General features: G+C 36.3%; 1 protein-coding gene across 6 annotated transcripts in view; it reads right to left on the reverse strand.

Annotated features, from left to right (window-relative positions):
• Positions 1-19,868, reverse strand: part of MRTFA (myocardin related transcription factor A) — an 80,879-nt gene extending 61,011 nt beyond the window's left edge. For 2 of the 6 annotated variants that reach the window (XM_032220679.1, XM_032220680.1), the window contains exons 1-2: positions 19,271-19,647; positions 5,771-6,032 (exon numbers count right to left, since the gene is read on the reverse strand). The gene's annotated coding sequence lies outside the window, so the exon portion shown is untranslated. Of the gene's footprint in view, positions 1-5,770; positions 6,033-19,270; positions 19,648-19,727 lie in introns of those variants that run through there. The other 4 variants (XM_032220682.1, XM_032220681.1, XM_032220683.1 and 1 more) reach the window with 3 other exon arrangements.
• Between the last annotated feature and the right edge of the window lie 1,916 nt (positions 19,869-21,784).

Raw genomic sequence — 21,784 nt, forward strand, 5'->3', positions numbered from 1 at the left:
CATATGGTCTATAAATTTCATGTTTACCTAAATAAGAACCCATATTATACCAATTTTAAATATAACCAACTGAAGCTGAACGCTTGCTGTTGGATCAGGACTGTGCTATGAGTGGCTATGCAATGAGAGTTCAAATTTCTTAGATATGCAAGAATTGTCTTGGCTAACACTGAGAACTACCTTTTACCATGTGTGAAAATCAAATATGTACACTTTATTCAAGTTATGTCTATTCAAAAATCCTAAAATGCCACATTTATTATATGTTATTAAAACGTAATGCATATATTCATGATTTTTTTCATGGGACCAAAAGAAAAATGCTTCTGCTTTTGAATACAATTATTTTAATTTACCAATCTAAACTATTATCCCTACGTAATGTGACATCCTACTAACAACTAGGCCCAGTCTTGCTTAATTTCCAGGCCTAAACAAGATCAACTGATTATTCACATGTAGTTCAGTGAGGCAACTAGTAGTATTTGAAATAATGAAGCTTTTGACATTTCACAGGTAATCAATGAGTATCTAGCAGTTAATTTCCTTTGATGTGGTTACATGCAAAATGAAACTGAACAAATGCAAAGCAAGCAAGGTGATAACGGGGAAGGAGGAAATGGGTCAGCACAGGAGACATCGCCTATAGAAATGGCTTGTTTTTTTTCTTCTCTCTCTTTGCAGATAGATTGGAGAGGAAGGAATTACAAGAGAATTAGCAGGCACATTATGCAGAGTACATTGGACTGCTTGGGTATGCCATTCATAGCTGCCAGTGCCAGCACATTACTGTAATGTGCACCTACTTGCTCACTTGTAATCCCTTCCTCTCTAATCTCTCTGCTCTGCAAGAGTGGGGAGAAGAACAAATGGGTAGGGACATGACAACATGCACTGGCTGTCATCGCAATCATATGACTGAGACACTGCAACATTTGTAAATGCAGGCATCGGTTGCAAGTGCAGTTATTTTTTTCAGAACCATTGTAAATCTGAATGGTTGCTAAACAAGGTAGTTGGTGAGGACTGCCAATATAGGCATATCAAGAACATAGCCAGAATTTCTCTGCCATGTTTGATAATAGTGCTTTACAGTGAATAGTTGAGAGGAAACTCTGCCCTCTAACATTAAGTTCATCTGCCCCAAGACTAAAATTCCACAAATTTCTTTAAACTGAGTTTCTCCCAAATGTATTTTTCATCACAGTAAAAACTGCTTAGTTGATATGTCCACGCAGATTAACAAGCTACTGCAAGTTCCAGCCAACCTGATTTGATGTGTGACCCAGAGAGTCAAATTGCCAGGAATGTGAAATAATCAAAATCAGACCAAAACTGATAATAATCAGAGCTTTGGAGGCCTTGGGGTAGATGAAAGATTACTGCTTCAGTTAACTAAAGATATGCTGGAGACAAAAAGTAAAAACAATATATGATGATTGATTGTAAATGACAGCAAAAGTTGTGAGTTAAAAAGTGAAGATTTTTTTAAAGTTTTAATAAGAAATCTAGCCTACAGTATTAGAAACCACTCGCTGCCAGCCACTCCCTAATATATAAAATATGCCTAAGTGTGCCAAATTAAACTATAAAAATTAACTGAATTATTTATCAATGAAATTATAAACACAGGAAAGTTTTAAACAATACAAAAGAATTGTATAATTCAGGAAAATTAACAATTAGGAATCATGTTATGGTGGGCTTTATCATATCTAACATTTGAATAAAGTGAAATGATCTAGTATAGGGATCCCCAACCCCCATGTCTGTGGACCGGCAGCAGGCTGCAATATGCCAGAAACTGGGCCGCACAAACAAGTGAAGCCCCATCCGTCGGATGCAGGCAGCACACGAAACCACACCCCTCCAGTCCATGGAACCGGCCCTTAGTGCTCAAAAGGTTAGGGGCCACTGATTTAGTATAAATAGTTGATCACATAACCCCACCCCAAAGACTGTTATTTCTTCACAGAAATCTCAAATATGATTAGTAAGATTTTCATCAGTATGATATAATCATTCATGTGTGTGTGTGTGTGTGTGTGTGTGTGTGTGTGTGTGTGTGTGTGTGTATAATCTCATATATATATATAAACTTTCAAACTGAGGGCAGGACAAACTGTTCCAACTGGTGTCACTAAACAGTTCTAGAACTACATGACAAAAACAGCTTGCTGTCCCTACCGTTTCGGCGACCCAGGCCCAACTACCACTATCAGTTCGCACAAACTGGTATGAACCAGTAGGAACCCACCTCTGATCAGTCTAATTGGTAAAACCCAAAATCAAACTTTCATTATTTTCCACTTCCAGTACAAATTTCAGAAGCGGTCTCCATGTGAAAAGAAAAGCATTTATATACTTTTCTTTAATCAAAATAGTCAATCTTTCCATTTCAGCCAATTGCATAAGAAAAAGGGCTCTTTCATATACACTAAAATTTAAAATAATGTTATAATTTAATTAAATATCCTATAGAACAAAATTTTAAACAGAAAAAACAATGTTTTAGAAAAAAAGCTATTATTCAGATTTAATTTGGTAATATCAAAAGAATTTAAACAATGTACTTAATCTCAACAGTACCATCAATTAATTACATTAACATTTGAAATTAAAAGGAAAATTATTATATCTAAAATATAAATACTACTGCTAATGAAAAACTACTACTACTATATAGCTGTTTTCCACATAGCAATTTTAAGGTCTCAACTGAAAAATTATTCTAATATAAAAACCACAAAATATTGCTAATGTATATCTAGATACCTAGATTACATGTTTTATTATAGTGATTACACACTGTAGCATATATTGTTCCACAACTAATACTGCACACAGGGATAAATGTCTGAATGAATATTCAATTTTATTTTTTAATTAAATGTTTATTAACATTTTCATTGCATTAGTATAGTTGTCATTGTTGAGAATTAAAAATCCCTTCTCCAGTCTGTAAATAGTAAGTGTATCAGTATAATATATACAAAATAATAATAAATATAAGCATCTATTTTTTCAAAAAACAGTAATATAAGAATTTATAATATATTATAGTTGATGAAGTATATTTTAAATTATTAGTAAGCTGAATATATATAATCAGAAATAAGATTCTTTACTTCCATTTAAAGTGAGGCATGTAGTTGAGTAAAAGTATTCAGCAGTTAAACAATAACTTTTAAAATAAAATAGGGAGTGATTGAGATAGAATACCAGTATTACAAATGTGTCTGAATTTATATTTGTGAAATAATGAAGAACAGCCATGCAGCTGCAATAGAAATATATTTAATTTTTTAAAAAATAATTTCAATTGTGGGGCAACATAAAAAAGTGAGACTGTTCCTTTACCTATTCTGAATACCAATATACAAATGTACACAATAGTTTAATTTATAATATTTGTTGTAAATATTAAATGTTCAATAAATTGGGGGTGGGGGGGCTTTAAGTTAGCATTGACTCTTGGGTTTCTCAGTTTCTAGCTTGGTGCGCCTTAACTACTATACCAAATTGGCTCTTTCACATTATTGCCCATAAAATTACTTGGTAACTGTCATCTAGGGAGATACGTAAACAGACAAGATACTTTATTTTCTTTAGTAATTGTTAAAAGCTTCCAAGTGCGGTACATAAAGCTAACTACACTCAAGAGCTAACGTCAGACCTTATCTTCACTATACTTAATATTGCAGAATAAAATATATTGATACAGTAAAATACAGGTACAACAAAAATCACATACAAAAGTATCTCATTATTTTCTCCATAAAATATGGTTATTAAAATACTCGAATGCTATAGATATAGGTTATATAAAGTCAGAGAAGAGACCCACCAAAGGAAAAGCACACAATTATTTTGATAGAAGTCTTATTTCCTTGAAAATCTGAACAGAGTGTAACAGAAAAACACAGTTGGAAGGAACCTCGGGATTCTTCTAGTTCAACTCTCTTCTGAAGCAGGAGACTTTATATTTTTTCAGACAACTCTCTTCTTTAAACTTCCAGCGATGGAGCACCCACAGCTTCTGAAGGTAAAGTGTTCCACTGATTAATTATTCTGTCAGGAAATTTTTCCTTAGTTCTCAGTTGGATCTCTCCTTCCTAGGTTTCCATCCATTATTTCTTGTCCTGCCCTCAGATGCTTTGAAGAACAGATTGACCCTCTCTTCTCTGTGACAGCCCCTAAAATATTGGAAGACTGCTATCATGGCACCTCTAGTCCTTCTCTTCATTAGACTAAACATATCCAGTTCCTGCAACCATTCTTTATATGTTTTAGCTTCCAATCTCATAATCATCTTTGTTGCTCTTCTCTATATTCTTTCTAAAGTCTCAATAACGTACTTGTATCATGGTGACCAAAACTGAACATATCCAAGTGTGGTTTTTATCGAAGCAATATAAAGCAGCTAACACTTGATGTGATCTTGATACTAGCCCTCTGTTGATGCAGCCTAGGACTGTGTGGCTTTCTTGGCAGCTGCAGAACATTGCTGGCTCATATTTAAGTGGTTGTCCACTAGGACTCTTTGATCCCTCTCATAGTTACTGCTATTGAGTCAGGAACCATGCAGTCTATACCAGTGCATTTGGTTTTTCTTACCTGTGTTCTCACCACTGAATTGTATTTTGTTGAATAGATCCCAGTGTTCCAGTCTGTCAAGATCCTTCTGGAGTGTTGTCTATTCCCTTGGTGTCATCTGCACAGCTAGTGTCACAGCTTGGTGTCATTTGCAAATTTGATGAGTTAACCCCTTTTAACCTCTCATCTAAATTGTTTATGAAGATATTAAAAATTACTGGGCCTAATACAGAACCTTGATGTACTCCATTGCATGCTTTTCTTTGCTAGTCCTCTAGCTAGTCCCAGTGCGCCAGGATCTTTGAAAGATATGGTTCAGTAGTTCTAAGATCACATCTGCCAGCTCCTTCAGAATTCTGAGATGTAATTTATCTGATCCTCGTGATCTGAATTCATCTGAAGTAGTTCCTGTTGTCTTACCATTTTCTTGCCTGTTTTGACTTGATTAATATGTCTTTTACAACACTGATTTTATAGGTTAGAATGTTTTTCCTTTCGTGTAAAGACAGATACAAAGAATGACTCAAGAAGTTCCACTTTCTCCTTGCTGCCCATCGTCAGACCATTAGTGGATCAATCATTTCCTCTACTTTTTTCTTGTTTCACACAAGTTGAATATACTTTTTTAAAAATTATTTTTGACATTTGTTACAAGTCTTTGTTCACTCTCAGCCTCAGCTTTCCTGATCCTGTATAAAATCTTTGTGCATAGTACTAATTTTGTGAAAAGAGATTTATATTTTAGTAACTTCCTGAGGGCTACTCTGCTGTGAACTACAGCTTACATACTAAAAGTTTCAAGTTCACACAGGACATGAAGCCCATCCAAAGAGACCACATTGTATTCTATGGTTAGTTAAATATAAATAAAACCATAAATGCAACTATTTCTAGCCAATGGTCTGCTACTCAGTTTGTCTATATAATCAATAACATAAACAAGTGTAAATATTCTACAAGATTTAGGATCATGTCCCTATGTAAAAGCTTTATTCAGTTTTGATCTCCTAATACCAATTAACGTAACCTTTCTTAACATTTTTTAACAGAAACAGACACTACTTTAGGATAGGTTACACTGCACCTGCTAAGATGGAGATGTCCATATGTACTGAGAAATTGAAAAGCATTGTGCAAAAACATTCATTATGGCAGGCATTACTGTTTCGCTTACCATTCTTCCTCTCACTAAGAGGAGGAAGATTGGGGTTCCGGCCAGGATGGAGGCCTACAGTCAGCTCGGGCTGCAAGGAAAGTTCCTGCAGTTCATTGGCAACAGCTTCACTCTGTGGGCTTGGTGCAGCCGAAAGAGACACCGAGAGTGTTTCATCTTCATTCTCGCCAACCCCTCCTCCGTCCAGCCCATTTCCAGCAATGACGGAAGGGGGCAGGCACAGGACACCAGAGAAATCCACTTTGGCTTTTGTGATGACAGCCTGAAGAGAGAATAAAAAGTTAGGAATGAAAAGTTAGAAACACACATACATATATATGAATTATTTGACTTTCTTAGATTTAAGTTGTTCTCTATCAGCAGGTCTTTTTTTCACTCAAGTTCAAAATAAAATTAGCTGTTCAAACAGTGTTTAATTTTTTTTAACGCACAAATTAGTTGTCTACTGCAGGTCAAAGCAGTTAGGCATTATTTTCTTTCTTCTAAATCTCCTTTCAGTGAAGGAGTTACATTCATAATTCAAATTTAGTTACTAGTGTAACTGAATGTAACTACATGCTCAATTAAAAATGTAAGAACCACATTATTAATGCTATTATTAGGAAAAGATGTAAATATTGAATTTGACTGAGAAAAGTTATATGAGATTTCTAAAACTGGCTAATTTTGGTATGTCCCAATTCTAAAACAGAAGAGTTACAAAGACTTTTCAATAGTAGGCAGCCTGAGACCCTATTTGACAACATTTGTTTCTTTCTACAAGTGTTACAGTCTCCAGAGAGCAGAAACACAATGAGGATATAGGCAGATCAAAGCAGCAAAGCCTAAACCTGTCAAAGGAGACTAGTACCAGCTGATGGATTTCATCAGGCTGAGTTGGCCTTTATTTCTTGAGTTATTTCCAAGTGCCAAGTACAGTCCGTGGTTGTGTTTCTCCAATTGGAACTCGAGATAGGGTGCATTTTTGTACCATCCATAAAGTATCTTTATACTTATTATCAAATATTTTACACAGAACATTTTTATTTCCATTTTGCAGATGAGAAAACTTTCTCCCTATTTTCTCCCATTTGAAAAACACCGACCCTAATAGTGACTATTAAACTCAAAGGCACTAAGATTTAGATTAATATTCTAGTATTCAGCATAAACAGCAACTAACACAGTGCACTTTCTATATTTCTCCCAGTATAACTGTAAAAGAAAAAGGACAGTAAGTTGTTAAATATGATTAATAAAAAGTTATAAAGCTTTTCTTGAAAGAATGTAAATGAGCCTTTTTATTAAAAAGGAGCTTTCTTCCTGAAGCATTCTCCTTCCTGAAGACAGACAGACAGACAGACAGACAGACAGACAGACACACACACACACACACACACACACACACACACACACACACACAGGAGGAAGAATTCAGACCAAGAAACAGCACTGTAAAAAACAAAGGCAAGAAAGATCCTCAGATTTTCTCTTCATCTCATAATTACGTCATTCCCAAATGTAGGAAAAACATTTCAAAAATGAAAATTACCTTAACATGTATCCCATTATTAGACAAAAATGTGTATCTGATGCATACTTTTTCAATCACTTCAACAGGTACACTTTACAGTCTCATTGGTAGAAAATGACTAGATGACATTTTTGGATACATTAACCCAACAATCACTTCTTTGCTGACAAAAAGTATGTGAATCTTCAGATTTAGAAATTAGTGGCAACTTCTTTAGCAATAGTGACATCAACCTTTAGCTATTATTAATCCTACCCATCAATTCCAAAGTATTTTGCCTATTACTCTTACAGAATTGCTTGCACTCATTATTTCAGGCTCCCTTTCATAAGCCACTTGCTTGAAGTGACCCATGCTGCAATTAAAATCAGGGCTTACATTTCTTCTGTTTCAGCAATTCTGTTGTATACTTACTTGTGTGCTTAGGACTGCAGTCATGCTCAATGACTCACATAAATTTAAGCTTCAACTTCTATGAACAGTATTCTTGTTCAGTGTTTTCTTAATAGTGGAATCGTGAATCCTGATATCAGAATACTGTATGCAGGAGTGGCTGAAAAATCCTTTGCCACTATTACATTAGTGGCTTTGTGAATGAGAAAAGTAATAATGGGGTTGCATTTTCCTCATTTGTACAATACCTAACTGATGGTGAACTCAGGCCAAAGGTTTTGATAATGGGCTCAGCAGCCTTTTCCAGCCTCATACAGCCATTGCCAGCTTTAAAGAATATCCAGTAACTGCAACTGATCTAGCTTGACCGCAATACTACTTCTTCACACATTGCACTGGCTCCCATTAAGATCCAACAGCATGGACATTCTCAAGGTCTCCTATTAAACGATGTCATCTAGCAGGACCTAAGAAGCATACCTTCTCTTATGCAATGCCTGCCCTAGGGTGTAGCAACCCTCTGAAATTTGAATGGCTCTGGTTAGCCTTCCAGAAAGCCTTGCCCTTTTTCCACAGGATGTTAATTGGGTTCCACCACAAAAGCGCGGTAGACAAAAGCGCGGTCGACGAAAGCGCGTATGTGACGTCATCACAGCGCGACGAAAAAGATCGAAAAATGTAAAAATAAAGCGAAAACCTTACCCTAACCCCCCCTAACCCTAAACCTAACCCTTAACCTAACCCTAAACCTAACCCTAAACCTAACCCTTAACCTAACGAAAAACCTAACGCTAACCCTTAACCTAACGCTAAACGTAATGCTAACGCTCTAAACCTAACCCTAACCCTTAACCTAACCCTAACCCTAACCCTAACCCTTACCTTTATGTGAACCCTTACCTTTATGAGCCAAGGTGGCGCAGTGGTTAAATGCAGCACTGCAGGCTACTGCTAGATCAGCAGTTCAGCGGTTCAAATCTCACCGGCTCAGGGTTGACTCAGCCTTCCATCCTTCCGAGGTGGGTAAAATGAGGACCCAGATTGTTGGGGGCAATATGCTGACTCTCTGTAAACCGCTTAGAGAGGGCTGAAAGCCCTATGAAGCGGTATATAAGTCTACTGCTATTGCTATTGCTATTGCTATTGCTATTGAATCGGCTTGCTGTAATTTAATTTTTATTTCAATATTTCGATCTTTTTCGTCGCGCTGTGATGACGTCACATACGCGCTTTCGTCGACCACGCTTTTGTGGAACGCGGTTTTGACGGGTCACGGTTAATTGAGCCAGGCTCATTTGGGATTATGATCATGTGATAACTTTCAGAGATTTTGGATAGACTGTAATTCTGCTTTTATTTTTTTATATTAACAGATTAACAGAGTTGGAAGGGATCTTGTAGGTCATCTAGTCCAACCGCTAAGCAGGAGACCATACACCATTTCTGACAGATGGCTGTCCAGTTTCTTCTTGAAAGCTTCCAGTGATGAAGCTCCCACAACCTCTGGAGGCAAGCTGCATTTATCTTATCTTTTGTTTTGTGTTTTTATCTTATATTTTTGCGAGCCTCTTAAGAGTTTTTAATTGGGATTGATGTCTGTATAAAAATCAACACCTCTGTCTCAGAGTTCTACAAAGGTATCTTTTGATCAGTACATGATTCACTTTTACAAATTTGTGACATGAACAGCAAACTCCAATGATGACAATCAAAATGTATGCTCTTTTTTATGTTGGTAAACCATCAAACTCACATCTAATTGTGATCTCACATTAGAATATTTGACTCAACTTGCTCTTAAGAGGGCTGATTAATCTCGTTCTTTACATACTTTTTCTAACTAAGATGGTGAATTGGATGTATTCAATAAAGTCATGTCACAGTAAAGGTTTCCCAAATATTGAATCTATAAAGAAGAATATATGTAGCTTAGGGTTAAAATGAGGAGTCCTTAATGCTCTCTGAGCTTGGTCGTTTCCTTGCAGACATTTCATTACCCAAACTAGGTAACATTATCAGTGCTAGGAAGGAGTGGGATTTGCTCTCAGTTTATATATTTATACAGTGGCTCAGTGGTTAAAGATACTGAGCTTGTTAGCTCAAAAGCTGACAGCCTGGGTTCAAGACCTGAGGACCATGCAACGGGGTGAACTCCTGTTACTTGCCCCAGCTCCTGTCCATCTAGCAGTTTGAAAACATGCAAATCTGAGTAGATAAATAGGTACCACTTCAGTGAGAAGGTAACAGTATTCCGTGTGCCTCAGCGTATAGGCATGCTGGTCACGACCACAGAAGTCTCTTCAGACAATGCTGGCTCCCTTGGCTAAGAAACGGAGATGAGCACCCACCAGAGTTGGAAAGGACTGGACAGGGGAAACCTTTACCTTTATAGTAATTCTACATTTCCTCAACTTTTAATTGAACTGATTTTGTTACACTTTATTATTATTTTGCAATTATTTGTTGGGGCAATATGCTGACTCTGTAAACCGCTTAGAGAGGGCTGTAAAGCACTGTGAAGCGATATATAAGCCTAGATGCTATTGCTATTGTAAGGCACCTTGAGCATTTATACAAATGCAAAAGAGAATACAGGTTAATTAATATAATTATTATGTATATAGCTCCATTGATAGCTGGATTAAGGAAGGGAATTTTAAACTGAAGAGAATTTCCAATAGTTGCGCTATTCATCATGGCTATTTGATGAAAGCTGATAACCTGCCAGTAAATTCAAAATGGAAATTTTAATTTTCCAATCAGGAACAATGCTAGAATGCAGATTGCCCATCATTATTATAGATGTACATAAGATAATGTAAACCGCCAACAGAAAAAATCATTTATAAAATTTCCAGTGTTAAGCATTAATTAAAGGAGATGTGTAATTCTTTTTCTATCAGATTGTGTGTTAACAACTTTTTGCTTAAATGAAATCAAGGAGAAAATGTTTATTTCCTTACTTTCCATTTTCCATTCATGCTTGTTTTGTGTGTAAACGTGTACATACTTAATTTTCATTCAACTCACTATGGACAAACATAATTTATGAGGGGCAAAAATTCTGATTACTTTTAAGTCATTCTGATTACTTTTAAGCCATAACTTTTAAGTCAGACACAAAATAGCCTAATGAAACTATTTTAAACTGTAGCATTTCAGGATTAGTAATCTAGCAACAAGAGTCGAGAAGAATTATCCTGTCTGTTTTTCAGCCTTCATATTATTCCTAAAAGATCCACAGACCAACAGATCTTTAGAAATTTCCAATTATGTGATATGTTTAGAGGTATTCCTCGACTTTCAACCATTCATTTGGTGACCAATTGAAGTTACAATGGCACTGGAAAAAAGGACTTATGACTATTTTTCACACAACCATTGTGGCATCTCCATGGTCATGTGATCAAAATGCCATTGACAATTACCATGTATTTATGACAGTTGCATTGTCCCAGGGTCATGTAATCACCATTTGTAACCTTCTCAGCTGGCTTCAGACAAATAAAGTCAATGGGGAAAGCTAGATTTGTTTAATAACTGCATGATTTGCTTAACAATTGCTGTGATTCACTTAACAACTATGGCAAAAAAGGTGGTAAAATGGGGCATAACTCATTCCATTGCTTAGCAATGGAAATTTTGGGCTCAATTATGGTAGTAAATCTGTATTTCTTTCCCAAATTTTAAAAACTGCAAAGGAATAGCAATAGCAATAGCAGTTAGACTTATATACCGCTTTATAGGGCTTTCAGCCCTCTCTAAGCGGTTTACAGAGTCAGCATATTGCCCCCACAGTCTGGGTCCTCATTTTACCCACCTCGGAAGGACGGAAGGCTGAGTCAACCCTGAGCCAGTGAGATTTGAACCACCGAACTGCAGATAACAGTCAGCTGAAGAGAAATCAATCTGAAAAATTCTCTGGGATTATAAATCAGTTCTAATACTGTAGGATACAACACCTCCTTCCCCTCCTCCGAAGCAACTTATCAGGTTGTGCAGGCAAGGCAGGTACACTTTCAAACTTGCTTTAGGCATTGCTTCCCACTTTGTTTGCATAAGCTAACATTTTAAAAGTTTTAATAGTGTTTGTACTATTCCCTGCATAACCTGATATCAAACAACTACTCTTAAGGTTTAATGACAGTACTATTCCATAATGCCTATTAGTTTAATTTGAATCACACTGTGGTTTCACGGATCACTCATGTTTATTTACTAAATAATACAAATTCTGCAAGGGAATTTAACCTTAAAACCATAACTATTGGGGGGATTGCTAATATCTTTTAAGGTTTTGTAAACGAAATCATATATTATTACAAGATTTTTTAAGGGAAAATATCACTTTGTGCTGTTATGAAAGGTCTGGAAGCCTTCTGCTAAGAAATCATTCATCTTCGTTCAAATGCCGACTGCACACTAGAAAGTAAGTGGGACAAAGTATTGGATGGTTATCTGAGATTTAATTGTAATTAAACACAATTTAGCAGCAATTGATTGCTATAGAGTCCCATTAGAAGCCCAATGACACCTATTAGAAGCTCTTCATATCTTATTGGAAAGACAGTCCAAAAATACCAAAAGTAACACGAGTTTTAGTAATACAAAAAACAGCCTAATGTGCAACTGTAATTCCTTACGGGGCTAATATATACTTGAAACTACAGGAACAATTCTATATAGGATACAGGACATATCACAGCCAGAATAATCAGGCTGACAGTACCCACAGCATGTTCCTCTGTCAGCATGAATGGTACAGGCCAATCCTAGTGGAGTGAGACGGTCCCTCAAATAATCTAGGCCCATGCCATGTGCCATGTTAAATGTGATCACCAACATCTGAATTCCACTCAGAAGCAGACTGGTAACCAATGCACCTCACAGAGCAGTGGTGTTACAGGGGCCATTCTTGGGGGCCCAAAAACTACCCATGCTGCCGCACTTTGCACTGGCTGTAGTTTCCGGATGCACTTCAAGGGTAGCCCCATGGAGTCCATTACAATAGTCCATCCATAAGATGCTTAGGGACTGAACGACTGAGCACAGGGAATCTTGATCCAGGAAAGGCCACAACTGGCACACACCAAATTGTGCAAAGGCCCTCTTAGTCCCACTTGCCATCTGCTCCTCGAACTGGAGTCATGAGTGTAGGAGAACCCCCAAGTTGCGGACTGGGTCTTTCTGGAGCAATGGCACCCCATCAAGAGTCAAAGTTGACAAAGTTCCAGATCCTGAAGCTGTGTGTACTCAAAGTCATGCAGTCTTACCAGGATGCCATCAATACCTGTTGTCCCCCATCCAGATCCCCATAGCCTCCAAGGCACCACAAAATGGCAGCCACAGCATCACTTGGATCATCCCAGAATGGAAATATATAATGCCTTATATTATCATGATAGGGATGTGATTTTTACTCAAATTACCTCAACAGTAAAGGAAAAATGCTGATACTATTTTACTTACATTAGGCATGGGCTGCAAAATATAATGTCAGAATGGAGGTAAATGTAAAATGATTTCCCAGGGGTGGAGCTGATTACAGTGCAACTCCTATGAACTGCCAATTCTGAAGTGTGAGAAATGAATTTATTATATGTATATTCCACCCAACTCCCAGAAACTCTGGGTGGTTCTCATTTAGTAATACTGATATATAGTATCTCAGATAATACTGATTGTAATTTCATGCCACAAAATTTTACAACCATCAATCAAATTGCACAGACATTTGGTAAAATGGCAACTAGCTGTAGCAGTAAGAAAAATAATGAAATTAGAGAGGCTTCTAAAAAAGAATAATAGCAACAAACTATTTCAATTATGCTGCCACAATCTAGAAAACTATTGATACTGGTATAATAAAAATACCAACTTCTAAAATACTGTGCTGGAAGAGTCAGGAAACCAATACTACACTGAATGTTAAAATGTTGCAATATCCAGAATCTCACTAAAGATATAAAAATATTTGAACCGACTGGGAATAGTGATCATAATGTTACACCTTTTAATGTTTATGGAAGCACTGCTGAGAAAGTCTAATATGCTCTATGAAGATTCTAAGTCATCCAGGTAGAGTTGTGCAGAGACTTGGTTACTGGACATTTTTTCTTTTTGGTTTGAAACATTTCACTACTTATCTAAATAGCTTCTTCAGACTGAAGAATAAGTAGCGAAATGTTTCAAGCTAAAAAAGAAAAGAAGTCCAGTTGCCATGACTCAACTTCCAGTCCAATTTGATTTGACTTCAGAAAAAGTAATAACAAAATCTCAGCTAGACTGTATATTTAAAATGAGGACGCACTTATGAAGTCCAAGAGGACACTAGAGTAACTAATGAGCAGCATAACTAGTATTTAAAAAGGCTGAAATTCTATGCAAGTGAGGTAAAAATACAAAATGCCATAAACTTTGGCAAATCTTATCAATAAAAGATGCAAAAAACCCACCATTGTCTCAGTGCTCTTTGCTGTGTGTTCTTCAAACAACAAATGTATCTGAAATAGGAACCCAACTGATAGGCCAGGGAAGAGCAAAGGTACCATAATTAGAAAATGCAAAATGAGGAGAGAAAGATGCTGAACACTTCCACTTTTATCGTTGAAACGTAAGAGAAATATCCAAATATCCAACTTTTCCAAAAGGAAAATTAGAAGAACTGAGAGAAAAGTAACAAGAAGTTAAATGCCAAATTGAGAAATTCAAAGTAAATCAGTCACCTAATTTAGATAGTATATATTCAAAAACTGTATTGATGTTCTCATGTCAGCTGTGAGTTTTGGATTTTGTAATGTGGGTTTTTTACATGTTTTTATTGTTTGAAGTTGTTGTATTGGTTTTGGTGTTTTTATAATGTTTTTGTAAACTGCCGAGAGTCACATATTGAGAAAGATAGCTATATAAATGGGGGAGACTAAATTGTGAATTTTAACTGTGGACTTTTAATGTTGTGCGTTGTCTGGAGTCATTATGTGTGAGTTGGACGGTTATATAAATTTGTTTAATAAATACATTCAATTAATAAACTGACAAACTACTTAAATACGAAATTGCTAACCTTTTTACAAAAAATAAGTGAAGTGTCCAAATTGAGTGAATGGACTTCAAATGCAGATGCATTTCAATATAAATGTGCACAATGTAATGCATGTGGGCACAAAAGAATCCAATTTTTTTCATGGAATTATAGCGGACTCTTCATAATATGCCAACCCATGCGTTCTATTGCCGTAAAAGAGGCAATAAGAGGATCATTAGGAAGGAAACTGAAGCTAGAACTACCACTACCCAAATAATGCTATGTAAGTCTGTGGTAAAACCACAATTGCACTTTGAGATGAATATTATAAAGCTTGCAATGGTTCCGAAAACAGTAAGTAGGACAGCCCTATGGCCTGATCCAGCAAGACTCTTCCAGTGTTCTTAAAGACAATGTAAGCAACTAAAGACAGCTAAGACAAATACTTCAGCCTATTTTTTATTTGCTACTTTTATCAAGAAACAGTTTATGCTGATTTACATCTGAGAAATTCTACTAAAAGTCCCCAATATACTTTTTATTCCCCTATCCATGCAAAGGTACTGTTTTTCATTTTATAGATTCTGTTATCAAATATTAAAATGTGCATAAATGTATCATCACTTGGCTAAGAGTTGATAACAGAATAGAGATATTCTGTTTCCCATCTATACAGGATGAGATGATGAGAGGATAAGAGGGGAAGGGATTTTTTTCTTCTCAGAACATAACATCATCTTGAAAAGACGTAAAAGTCTTTTCTTACTAATACATTTCTCAATTCAGAGGAAATGTTTATATATCGCTGTTTACATGTCCAGGCCAAACTGTTGCTATTTCAACAATTACAATGGGTTATCTGCCTTCCACTACTTGTGAGTCAGAGCTTCAGAGTAGCTGAGCAACATGGAAAGTCTCCAGCTGGCGCTCAAGAAGGCTCTGATCTTCAACACAGGAGCTTGGATTTTATTCATCTTCTCCTCACTCATAAAACAAAGAAAAGTGCCAAATTGTTCAAGGAAATTCTCTTCAGTTAACTCCCTAATTAAAAGTTGGGAGTTCCTGTCTCAAAGATTCTGCACTCTGCCCTTAAAACCAGCATTGTTGTAATCTGTATGATTTTTGCTTCCTTGATAGCCAAACAGCCAAAACACATAATCCAATAGACGAAACAACAAATCAATAGCTGATGGTATTGAAATGTAATACAAAATTAGCATCATTCATTTGCTCTAACAAATTTCATCTTTAAAACATATTTATACTGTATAAATATATACTGTATAAATATACTGTATAATATATACTGTATTCTACTAAAATATGTTGTATTTTTAGAAAATATAGGAAATATTTTTAATTTTATCAGATCAATCAAACTACCTATAGATGAGTTATTAGTAAATTCTATTAATGGTTAAATTTTAGAAGGATTAACATCTGAACTACTGAGATTTAAAATTAATTGATTCATGCAACTTTCTTTAAAAAGTGCATTTCAAATGAGCCACTATCCTCTTTATAAAGTAGAACATTCTGCTGAGAATAGCAAATGTACAAAGGAATGAGTTTCACTTTCAGATGTTTTTAAATTAGTTTGTAATTTCTGACAGTTTTCAGCTGAAAAATAATGACTACATTCAGACATCATACTATGTCATTGGTTTAATGTGATAGAAATCATGTTGTTTCATGTACTCAGACATTCCTTTCCTTATCACTCAGAGTTCATGATGACAATAACTGTCATGCTATTAAACAGAAAATAGATAATATTGTCTGACTAGCACTAATAATCTGAAGCAAACCAGCTTAAAAATCCAAAAGCAAAACATCCAAAATTTGCTAATATACTTCTAATTAAAAAATAGTGCATAGCATTTTCAGCATAATAGAGAATGCCTACTAGAACATACTCTTAAGTAACTATTCCAAAATGTCCCTCATTTGTAGATTTTTAATCTAAATTTCCCCAAAGAGCTTCTTCTTGCTTCACTAATTTTAAATCAACTTAGCTTCAACTGCAGCTTGCTTTCTACATAAAGGAATCCCGCATCTAGTTTTCTTAATTACAAAACTTCATAAATCTCCATGATTTTGTAAAATGAGCTACTTTTTCATCAGTGTCATAACTGTGAACAGTTGTTGTCTGAGGCAGTCACCAAACAAGAACTGTCTGTGTATACATGCAACAGAACACTATAAACTTATTCGGAAGTAAGCTCTACTGAGTTCAAACTTATTTCCACATATATTGCTGCAATATACAATTTAAAATATATGCATATAGTTTTAAAATATATTAAAACAAAAAAGAAGAGGAAGAGAATGAACCTATCTAAAGTTGACTCCAGTGGATAAAATATTGGATTGATATAAAGAAAAATAAAGTCTATGCAACAGAGAACAGAAAATAATCTAAATAAATTAAGGAATGCATGATGTGTTTAGTTTCTGAATTCCACAGCCATGAAGAATGCTGCATTCTGAATCCAGTAATACCAAACTGTGTACTTTTCTGTAATTCTGCACAAACATTGAAAACTATAGACAACTAATAATTGCAGAATAGTAGTTACTATTAGTTTTACCAACTTCCTACAATGAATGGTTAGTAATTGCTAGTATACATGGTTGCACTCAACATTAATTCATAACTCATTTTTCTGAAAACTTCAAGGCTTATGTTATAAACTATATTATTTCTATAGATCTTACAGAATCTTCCCAATATGCCAAAAAATCAAAATATACAGTTACATGACTGAGCACATAGACAACTGTTAACATAGATTTTAATATTCTTACTACATAGAGCAGTGAAACTATGATGTTTTCCTTTTTTCACAAACATATAGGTAGTAAATACCATATAATATATATTTCAAAATATTAGCTTGTACCCAATTTAACATTAAAATTCAGGAAAGTATACTTTTTATAAGTACTTTCATTCCAAAATTTCCTTTATTTTTATTACTTTAGTATTCAAAACAGTAATATATGCCAGAGAGTTCATGTATGCTACAGCTATTATTGTGTATAATCAGTTGCTGCTGATGCTCATATGAATGTATAGTCAAGGTGTAAAAAAAACAATCTATATCCAAACCAAAGAGGAATGTTGGGAAGATATATAAATCATTCTTAAAATAAAATATACCTTTTGGAGAAGTTGCAGAACACAACAAAGAAACATGCAGTCAAAATCATTGTTTTACTGTATCCATTATAACTAACAGATAATTATCATATATTTAGTTCCAAAATATATTATGTAGTTATCCATTTTTGCATATAAATCAATGAATCAAAATATGCGAATTATGTTTTCATATTTAGGTGATCACACTATCATATGTACAAAATGAACAAGTATGGCTGAAGAACACTGTTTAGATGTGGAAAACTAAATTATTGAGATGGAACAGAGAATGGCAATCTAGATCTTGTTTCCTCAACTCGCTAATATCAAAATATTTTAACATTTTATTTAGTACCTAATCCAAAGCAATAATTATTAATGTACTATTTTCTACTGCAGTAAAGCAAATGAGCTGCACATTAGGATACTTTTCATGGAAACACAGAACTACAGTCAATACACATTTAAGTTGCTTGATAAATGGAACCGTCATCATATACTTTTAAATAAAAGAAATGTTGTGAGAAACCATTCCATCAGCAGAAGCAGGTAGAAATATGCACTTCTAAGTAAATCAGGTGTGGTATTGCAAAGAGAAGAAATCATATCAGAAAAGCTAACAAATCTAATGGCTTAACAGTCCACTTCAGAATGTGTACATAGGATGAATAATATGAAAGTACAAAGTGCAATAAATGCATTCCTATGAAAGCAGCGTATGACCAATTTTTACAGTTACACTTTTTTTAAAAAGGGTGCTGCTGAAGTGGATTCAAAATGGGAAACAAGAAAACTATCATGCCTTCTGTCTGTAACACAGAACATAATTTTATTAGGGATTATTCAAAACATATTCTTATGGTTATCAAGATATGCAGCGACAATGTTAACAATATTAGGCAAACAATGCCCAATAGTCTGTAGCCCAGTAAACCAACCATAGGTCATTTTTGCCTACTATATTCCAATATTCCAACGTTCTTCCCAAAATATTTTTGAAACTGAAGCCTGCCTGTGTTGGTGTTGCAGTCACATATTGTATGCATCACAGACTATACTTGATCTGCAAAACTCCAGAGGCTCACTATATGGCAGCAAATACCTTTTTTTTTGTATCTCTTCCCTGTAATCTATCCCTGTTGTGAATTTCAGCATGCAGATATTCCCAAACAGATTCAGAGTATTTCAATGCCTATATAATTAAACGGTTATTGGGGGGCGCTAAAGGAGACCATCAAGGAAATCTTCATTGCAGCCAAAGTTTGTCAAGAATTCTTTTTTTTCCCGGTCGACCAGCCTAACCGAAACCTTTCCCCTCCAAAGGCAGAAGGAAACGGGGAAGCAAGGCGCCCAAGCAAAACGCAAAAGCATGGAGCGACACGATCGCAGGAGGCGTCGCAGCAGAGAGAAGACCTGGCAGCTCACCTAGAGAAGGGGGAGAGGAGCAGGGGCTTTCACCGAGGGAGATCCATGGGGGGAAAAGAGAGGAATCTACACCCTCTGGTTAGGAGCTCCTGCGGGAGACGGAGGAGGGCGGAGGGGCATCCCGAAGTCAGACCGATGGAAAGAACTGGCGAAGGAGAAGGCCGCCGCCACCGCCGAGGGAGGGACCGCACGTCTGACTCACTGGAGGGAAAAAAATGAAGAGTGTCCGCCGGCAGCGGCTGTTCCTTCGGGAGGTTCCCAGGATGAAGGGCGGCGGCTCAGCACTGTCCTCACATCGCGAGAAGCGGAAGGAGCGCGGCGACCCCGGCCAAATCCCCGAGCAGCCCCGGCTTGTGTTTTTTCAGAGGGGCGGTTCCCTGCCCCATACATGGGAGAGTCCAAGGGTGGGAGGGGGTCGGTCCTCTTCGTGCAAACCCCGCAGCCTCTCTCCACTCACCTGATCATGAATGCATCCTAGCGGTCGTCCTTCCAAAGTCCACACCTCCCCCCGACGGAAAAGTTGTCCGTAAGGCACGAAGAGAGACGCTCTCGCCAGCACCACCGTTGCCGCCGGCTCCGAGCCTCTCTCTCTCTCTCTCTCTCTTACACCGCCGCGGAAGCTCCCGCCCACCAATTGCCGGAGTCCAAAAAATTGACAAGCCGCGTAGCCAATGAAAAGGAAGAACAGCGATGAGTGACACCGGTTCCCGTCAACGGTTGTGGAGTAACTAGAAATGTTAACGGCCTCTGGGCGGCGAGTGGGGGTAAACGGATGGGCGGGAAGGCAAAAAAAAGTGACTGAACGAGAAAGCAGCCAATTAGAAGATAGGAATTATGTCATCGCCCCTAGGTGAAGTTAGAGTACTCAAACGCTGTCATGGCCCTGGGTGGAAGGAGATGGAGGAATTCTTAAAGGGATAGTGCACCAGCATGTGTAGTACAGGCATGTAACTTCCTTGGAAATGTTTTAGGATGGTCTGCTTCTGATCATCCAGAAAGTCTCTTCTTTAAATGGAAACAGCTGATCTCACCTTCACTCATGTTACCAGGATGATTTTGCCAATTTAACTGACATCCTCTCTATTATAATTTGGACTTCTTAATCGGGTTCAGGATTTACTGTCTGCACACTCTTCTTGGTCCTCATGCCTTTCATATGAATTGGACTACAGCGCCCATATTTCTCATTCAGCAATACCAAATGCAATATAACATATATTTTAACACAGATAGTATTCGACTTACAACAGTTTGTTTAGTAACCATTCAAAGTTACAATAGCATTGAAAAGAGCGACAGCCGTTTTTCACACATGACTATCATAGCATCCTCATAGTCACGTGATCAGTTGATTCATATTTATGATGGTTGCAGTGTCCCAGGCTCATGTGATCCCCTTTTGCGACCTTCTGTCAATGGGAAAGCCAGATTCACTTAACAACCATGTGCCTAATTTAACTACTGCAATGAATTCACTTAACTACGGCAAGAAGGGTTGTAAAATGTGGGGGGGGAATCACTTAATGTCTTACTTAGCAACATAAATTTTGGGCTCAATTGTCATAACTCCAGGACTACCTATGATTGATGGACTAGAAAAAAATATTTACAAGTAGAATATTAGTAGAAAAATGGATAAGGTAGTGAGGAATGTCCTTGGAAGAGAATTTTAACTAATAAGGTCAAGATGGTGAATAATGGTCCATGCTGACATCCTGGCTTTGTTTCAATAACATCTAAGTAATTTAGGGAATAGGGAAGCTATGCATAAACCCTTTAGTTTTTGCTCATCTCTTTGCCAATCTGTTGGCATCTTTCCAAGACAGCAATATAGTTGCAGATACATTACTGATACTGTAATTCTGTTGATGCATTCGATTAATTTATTAGATTGCTTTAGTCTTTTCAGTTGTCTTACATTGTAGACCCATATTAACTTCTGGTCTACTATAAAATTCTTTCTATAAATACTCTTATGTCATGTTAAAAGTATGTTTTGTTTACCTATTTTACCTAGTATTTTTATAATTTAGTTTTGAAATTCAGTTTTAACCTGTCAGCATCAGCACGATCTGATTAATTCTTCAGTAGATTGTTCAATAATTTGTTCAAATAATGCTACATAAATACAAAAAGATCACAACATTGTCAATTACAATATATAGTCCATATATTCATTCACTTGTGCAGTAAGAATCCATGGTATGGGGGAAAACATGTCAGCTAATCAAATTTAAATTTCTGTATTTGTCAGAACTGTGAAAGTTAAACAACTAAATATCATTAATTTATTAAAGGTAAGACATATTGTAAATACTGTGGTTTCTTAGGGTTTTTGTTTTTTATTATTTTCTGGATTCGACTCTATTTTTGATGATATTATTTTAAACTGGAGCCTGGTACAAAAATACGTTACTGAAATAATTCTGGAAAAAAATATGTGTTGAATACCAGAAATGAACATAATTTACCGTACATTCCTTTGAAAGAAAAACCAAGTGGTCAAGAGAATTG

This window comes from Thamnophis elegans, chromosome 7 (genome assembly GCF_009769535.1).
Source record: "Thamnophis elegans isolate rThaEle1 chromosome 7, rThaEle1.pri, whole genome shotgun sequence".
Lineage (NCBI taxonomy): Eukaryota > Metazoa > Chordata > Lepidosauria > Squamata > Colubridae > Thamnophis > Thamnophis elegans.